The sequence below is a fragment of the Canis lupus genome, chromosome 11, assembly GCF_048164855.1.
Source record: "Canis lupus baileyi chromosome 11, mCanLup2.hap1, whole genome shotgun sequence".
Classification (NCBI taxonomy): Eukaryota; Metazoa; Chordata; class Mammalia; order Carnivora; family Canidae; genus Canis; species Canis lupus.
In genome coordinates this window covers 55,741,850-55,749,465 of record NC_132848.1, presented here as the reverse complement: position 1 = coordinate 55,749,465, position 7,616 = coordinate 55,741,850, and the positions used below count along the sequence as shown (strand labels likewise).

At 32.2% G+C, this 7,616-nt stretch overlaps 1 non-coding gene across 1 annotated transcript; it reads right to left on the bottom strand.

Annotated features, from left to right (window-relative positions):
* Positions 1-4,854: 4,854 nt before the first annotated feature.
* On the bottom strand, positions 4,855-4,962 carry LOC140600571 (U6 spliceosomal RNA). Its single transcript, XR_012003769.1, has one exon. It is a non-coding gene; the product is annotated as a U6 spliceosomal RNA (small nuclear RNA).
* Between the last annotated feature and the right edge of the window lie 2,654 nt (positions 4,963-7,616).

The window sequence follows — 7,616 nt, the reverse complement described above, 5'->3', positions numbered from 1 at the left end:
ACTGAGGGGGACACTTGACGGGATGAGCACTGGATGTTATTCTTTATGTTGGTAAATTGAACACCAATAAAAAATTAATTTATTTAAAAAAATAGAAGTAAATTTGAAGGATACAGGATAATTACTCTTTTTGATTAATGAGAGTCAGGTATCAGGGCCTATGTAGTATACAGGGTATATTTGGACTATGGGAGAAAATCTGCATTGCAATATATATATAATTTCAACTTGAAGACTGTGTTTAACTTTAGAAACTTCATAAAGAGTTCAGTTTGAAGTTACCCAGTAGAAATGAATTGAGGTAGACATGTGGAAGCAGTAAGCAAGTCTTAAGTTATTCTCAAGGGGTTATTTTGAGAACTCCATTGAAAATTGCAGGTATAGAAAGTTTCTTTTTCCCTGGGTGCCAAAGGGTTATAGATAGTTGTCAGCACCCCAAATGTTTTAACCTCCCTCATTTGCTAGTGAAATTAGAGAATGACCCTTGTCTTAGGCACTATCTTCACTCATCAAGCTTTTATATTGTGCTAGGCAGCAGTTATTAAGATAGTGTCTCTAGGGAGTTTACTGGCTATTAGAGAAGGGAGAGATAACTAATTTCTATCTTGATATTCATGATCACAAAAAGGAGTTGGAAAAGACTGAACATCAGAAGGAAACTTTTGAAGCCCTTCCTTGTTAGAAGATGGACTCATTTTGAGCACTTGGGTGGCTTAGTTCATTAAGCATCTACCTTTAGCTCAGGTCATGATCCAGGGTTAGGGGATTGAATCTTGCGTCAGCCTCCCAGCTCTACAGTGTGTCTGCTTCTCCCTATACCCTTTCCTACTTTTATTTCCTTCCTCTTTTGTCCTATTGTTTGTAACCAAGTCTTCTCTGATTTTCATACACAACATTCCTTTGCTTCAATACCTACAGTCATATCAGATAGTGAACTATTCCAGTGGACTAATAAAACTAATCCCTCCCTTCTCTGACTTGTTCCGTATTTACTGAAGAGTCAACATTCTTAAAGCAACACTTCAATATATATATTTTTTAAATTTTCTGCTTAATAATTTCTTTTCCTCCCTTCTTTTTTAGGGTCTTTCAGAAACTGGTCCCAACTCAGGTTTTTAAGGAACTGTTTCTTAAGTTCAGGCATCATTATCCACCTTTCAAGGACCACCATTGTCTTGATCTGTGCAATTATAGATTAGGTATGTCTACTTCTGAACTCCATATGAATAGAATCATAAAGGTTGTCTGGCTTGTTAGAAATTATATGTATGGGATGTAACTATATTGGTGTATAATCATGGTTTGTTAATTTCTGTTTTATATTATATTCCATTAAACACTACAGTTCATTTACTCATTTTTCTATTAATGGGAATTTTGGGTGTTATCTTTTTTTAAGTTTTGAATTAAATAAGATAGGCATTTTATTTTTATTTTTTTAAAGAGTTATTTATTTGAGAGAGGGAGTGAGGAGGGGAGAGACAGAGGGAGAAAGAGAGGAAGATTTAGCTGACTCTGTGCTCAGTACAGAGCCCTAAATGGTGCTGTAGCTCATGATCCTGAGACCTGAGCTGAAATCAAGAGTCAGATGCCCAACTACTGCTCCACCCATGCACCCCAAGATAAGCATTTTAGATCAATTAATACAACATTAATATATTTGAATATATCAATAATTTTAAATTGATTATGCTAGGAAAAGTCACTAAATTAGGCAGAGAAAAACAGAAAAAAATATATTTGAATATATCAATAATTTTAAATTGATTATGCTAGGAAAAGTCACTAAATTAGGCAGAGAAAAACAGAAAAAAGGTAGTATCAATACTTGGAAAAGGCATTAGCATTTAACACAAATATCAATCTTTCTTTTTTTTATTAGGAGGAATCCAGTCAACCTTAGTTTATACAAATTATAGAGTTCTACTTATCTCAATTTGCAGCTTCCTATTACTGTTCTTTGCTTGAAGTCCTCCTGATACACATTGAAGGTTGGCCCCAGCAGAAATTACTAGTAAGTTAACATGTCTTCACTTTTCTTGTGAAGAATGCAGTTGTTTCCTCAGATTAAAGTCAATGAGAATGTAACATTATATGAAAAATACAGACAGGGTTTCGAAAACAATTGAGCTGCTATAGAGCTTGAAAACTCTTATGCTTACAAGATTTATGTAAAGTGATGTACAATTAATAAGAAAAAGGTCTGAGAACTAAAGTAGCTGTACTATGCAGATTTGGGGTCTTGTTTGGATCATCCTCTCAGAGAATTGGGTATAGCAATAAAGTAATTCAATTTCAGCCCAGGTTTCATACTGCCAACTTTAGGTACAAGAAAAAGGAATTGCAATGTCAAATGAAACTACTTAATCGATATTTCTTATTTAGACTACTCACTGAAAGTATAGTTTGCTTACTGTTTGTGATATATTAAGTGGAACATAATGCTTAATACACACATGCTGAATTAATGTAAAAGATAGTCAAGTTGAGGTTGAGGAAGAAGTTTTTCATATAGAAATGATGACCAGTAACTATATTTTATAGCTAAATGAAACATTTTGAGACAGAATTTTTTGTTAAGAAACAAAGATGAAGTTTGAAGATGAAGTTGATCTATATCTGCTGTATTCTAAACGATGTAACGCTGAGGGCAAAGCAAATGGTACTTAGGAAATTTCAGATTGCTGCTAATTCTAAGGAAACATCCAACCCCTTCTTTGACAGTAGTCTACAGTTGGAACTTTTAAATATATGATTAGATTACCCTCCCTGTGATCTAGGCTTACAAATGTCTAACTAGCAATAATAAAATAATCATGGATTTGGAACTCCATCCAGACATTCTATTTGACCATAATAATGTACCTTGGAAGTCCATTGTGTGTGGTGACTGAATGCTATGCTAAGAATTACAGTCAAACCTTTTAAAAGGGAATGTGGAGAGAGAATCAAGTGGTCTTTAGAAAAATGGAGTTTGAATAGAAATCACAGTAGTAGCGCTGATGGCATGCCACAGCTGAACTTAAAATTTACATTTTAGTAGAAACATTGCAGGCTGGGACTCAGGGTTTTCTAGTCATTTCTAATTGCCATAGTTCTCTGTTAACTTCTTTTTTATACACATTTTTCTTATGTTCAAGGTCTAAAATCAAAAGGATTGCACCTTGAAGATTTTGAACAAAAGTTTTAGAATATAAATAGTATGCTGCTAAGTTATTCCTTATTCCCTTTTCTAATGACAGTTTTGTTTTTTTTTTTTTTCACATTTAACCTAGTCTCTGGATTATGGAACTTCAGATTCAGAAATGGGGAGGCTGTCTATAGAGTACTTTTGCATGTGTTTACGTGTGTTTATTTTTTGTTTTTGTTTGTCTTTTAGAGGACAGATCCTCTATCTCTAGAGTAAAGAATCTAATTTAGGGTTCAGAGTTATGAATAATTTTGTTACTTTAATTTGATAAAACATCATTTGTTCTCAATAAAGAGGAAAATAGCTTTTCTTTAAATTGACTTAAGAGGTGTAAAGATATAAGAGTTACGAGAAAACACTAGAATCAAAACTACTTCAATGTTATCAAATCATGTATCAATATAACTTTCCTTTTTCTAGAGCACCACACAAATCCTCTTCCTACTCCCCTCAGAAGAAAAAAAAAAGTCTAAAAAGTCTAACAAATCTTATAAAGTAGAGTTTCAGGCTTACAATTTGAAATAATTCTTACTTTTTCAAACATCTAATGATTTTAATCATATAACTTTCATAGTAACATTTCAAATAACATTCTCTTTCTCATTATTTTTAGTGTCCTATTTGACTTGATAAATCTTAATTTTGCCATGGAAAGTTCACATATTACTAACCGTATTTTCAAAATAGTTTTAGATTTCAACTTCCAACAGCAGATGAAAATTTATCTTACACAATATATTACTCAAAATTCTACAGTAGGTCATCCTACTATAGCTATCTTCTACAGATCCCAAATTCATCTTGCTTGAGTCCAAAAATCTTATCTGCTTATTCTGATTAACAAGTTTGGTGTTAAAATTTTCTATAACCATGTCAGCCAACTATTTCTCAGCTTTCATTTTTATCTTTGTGCCCTTCAGAGATTAAAATACTCTAGCACTGTATCACTTTCAATTTGCTCATAGAAAATAATATTTTTTAACCAAGCATACATTTCTCTTTTCAGAATCTTAGAAAGTCCACTCCATTTTATACTTAGAAGATAAATGCTAATAATCACTACTAATATGAAAGGAAGCCATGTACTAGAGCAATGAGATGCTTCTCCTTTACTATTACATTTGTCCTCCTTTCATTTCACATAATACTCATTTCAATGTATTTTGACCAACTGGCAATTATTGCTGCCCAGAGTACTCCATACTCCGTACCTATAATGGAACATATGATTGATTCTCTTCTTTCACTTGTGGGTGCTCTGTTTTTACTTAATAAGGAAGGCCATCTCCCAAAACACAAACCAGAATAGCACTAGAAGTCACTTTCTATCCTGTTACTCCTATTCAATCCCTAATCATTATCTGAATCTCCATTAACTTACATCCGTATTTATTAGTTTGACTCCTCATTTCATTCATTCTAATTCTTCCACTCCTGTCCTATGAACACACTGGAATATAAGCTCTATAGGAGCAGAAATCTTGTGGTTTTCACCACCTCCGTCATTGGTGTTTAACATAATGCCTGACATTTATTTATTATTTATTTATTTATTTATTTATTTATTTATTTATTTATTTATTCATTCATTCATTCATTCATTCATTCATTCACTTATTTTTGGTAGTACAATCTGATTTTATTAATGCAATGGAATTAATTAAAAAAATATGGAACGTTTCACAAATTGTGTGTCATCCTTGCACAGGGGCCATCCTAATCTTCTCTTTATCATTCCAATTTTAGTGTTTATGTCCTGCAGAAGCAAGCACAATGCCTGACATTTAAAAGGTACTAAATAAATATTTTTGAATTAATTCATAAATAAATGGAATGAGTAAACTGAGTAGTGACCATAGATGAGGCTCCATAGGAAAGTAGAGGCCTGATCCAAGTAAGATCTTAAGCAAAGGTCATTGTGTTTGAAATATATTCTAGAAGGAATCAGGCACCAATAAAGGGCTTTATGCATAAAGTGACCTGATCAGTCAGTGTTCATTTAACAATATGTATTGGCTTCTTAAGGCAGCTTCTGTGTTTAAATGGTAGCATACTTCTATTTTTTCAGTTTTGTTTTTATATTTGCTTCCTGATATCTATCTGTTTTCCCTCTTAATTAATTGTAAGATCCATGAATAAAGGTACTCTAAGCTTGACACTGATCTATCACAATTCCTTCTGCAGAGTAAGGGTCACTGAACAATTCTTTGGATTAGCTTACTGAGAATTCATCCATGCAGTCAATAAATATTTATTGAACACCTATTTATAAAAATGCCTATGCTGGATGAAATAGGAGATACAGATATTAATGATTGTTGCCCTCAACAGTAATAGAGAGATTACAACTAGTATGTAAAAGATCCATTTAGAAATAGATAGCATATGAGTTTAAAGATAGAATTTCTATTCTAAGATAGAAAATTTCTAAAGATAGAAATGCTATAGTTGAAGTTAAAAAATGGCCACTAGAATTCATTAGAGGAATCTAGGGGAGAATAAAATATTTTTTTATACTTCTGGTCAACATCATCATTTTTGCTTTGTTCTTTCTGGAAAATTCTGAGTGAAAACTCATAGAGATTTCCATTAGTCACACAGACATCAAGAGTAGACCATTAGTTGTGCCCACGTTTATGTAAAATATCCTAATTGATTTATAATTTAGAAAAAGGAATAGTTCTGTCACCTATAACCGAGATACCCAAATCTTGAAAGATGATATCCATGACCTTCTCAACATGAGAATAGATTGGAGTTCTCAGAAACCCATTAGTCAGTATTATGGTTGAGTTGAATCTGCCTCTTAGTATTTTCTAAGCCAAAGTCATTACCACATTAGAAAAAGGAAATGATGCTAAAGGATATAACTATAGTAATTATAAGGACATGGTAAAAGCTGTCTTTCTCTCAATTACAATCTAATTTACATAGTACCAAGCTTAGAAGTTCACATTGTTGCTGTCTGAATCATCACAAATTGCTATTTTTCAAGGGGCAAAGGTCATTTTAATTAAGCATTTCATATGATTCCATTTCTCCTTTTTCTTGAAATATCTATTATACCTGTTTCAAAACTATTTCTAATACTTCTAATCCTAGTTTGCAAAATACATTTATACATAATCATAGTTCATTATCAAGTAATACTCTACCACTTTACAGATAGTATAGCTACCTTGTAATATAATCCTTCCTATTTCTTCCTTCTTCCCATCTTACAACATTGCTATCATTGGTTGCATTTATCTGTAAGCTGTAATCACCTAATAAAATGTTGCTCTTAACATTTTGGACAGTTTTTATTATATCAACTGAGAGTTAGAAAAATAAAAGGTTTACTTTCCATTCATTGTGTTCATTCTCTACCATTCTTCCTTTTTTTTATAGAGCTCTGCGTTCCTGACCTGTATCATTTTCCTTCTCTCTGAAGAAATTCAGCTAACATTTCCTGCAAGTCAGGTTTACTGGCAGCAAAATCCCTTACTTACTTTTTGCTTATGATTTATGTCGAAAAAGTCTGTATTTCTTCTTCACTTTTGAAGGATAATTTTGCTACATACAGAGTTCTAGTTTTTTTTTTCTTTTTCAAGAACTATTTTTTCTTTTTCAACTATTTTCTTGTTACATGATTTTTGAAGAAAATCTTTATCTAATTCTTACTTTTTCTCTTCTAAGGTAAGGTATTTTTTATTCTCTGGCCTCAATCAAGATTTTCTCTTTGTTGTTTTCTGCATTTTAAATATGATATGCCTATGTGTAGATACTTTGATGTTTATCCTATTTAGTTTTCCCTGAGTTTCCTGGATCTGTGGTTTGGCATCATTAAGTTTTGAAACTTTTAGTTGTTACTTTGATTTTTATTCTCCTTTCTTTCCTCCTTCCAGTATTCCTATTATGTATATATTACACATTTTGTATTATCCCATGGTTCATGAACATTCTGCTTTTTTTTTTCTTATTGAATTTCAGATTGGCATGTTTCTACTGACGTATGTTCAAGTTCACTGTTTCTTTCCTCAATTTTGTCGTCTTCTGTTAAGCTCATCAAAGGCATTCATCATTTCTGTTATGTTTTTAATTTCTAGCATTTCCTTATGATTCTTTGTTAGAGTTTACATCTCTTTGCTTATATTACCCATCTGTTCTTGCATGTTGTCTACTTTATTTTTTTTTAATCTGTACCCTCAGCATATTAACTAGAGTGACTTAAAATAATTCCCTGCCTGACAATCACAAAATCTCTACCATGTGAGTCTGGTTTTAATATTTTCTTTGTCTCTTCATACCATGTTTTTTTGGTTGTTGATTTTTCATTTGTTTGCATGTTTGTTTGCTTTCTTGCCTTTTAGCAAGCCGTTAATTCTTTGCTGAAACCTGGCTGTGATATCAATAATAGGAACTGAAGTGAAAAGGCTTTTCGTGT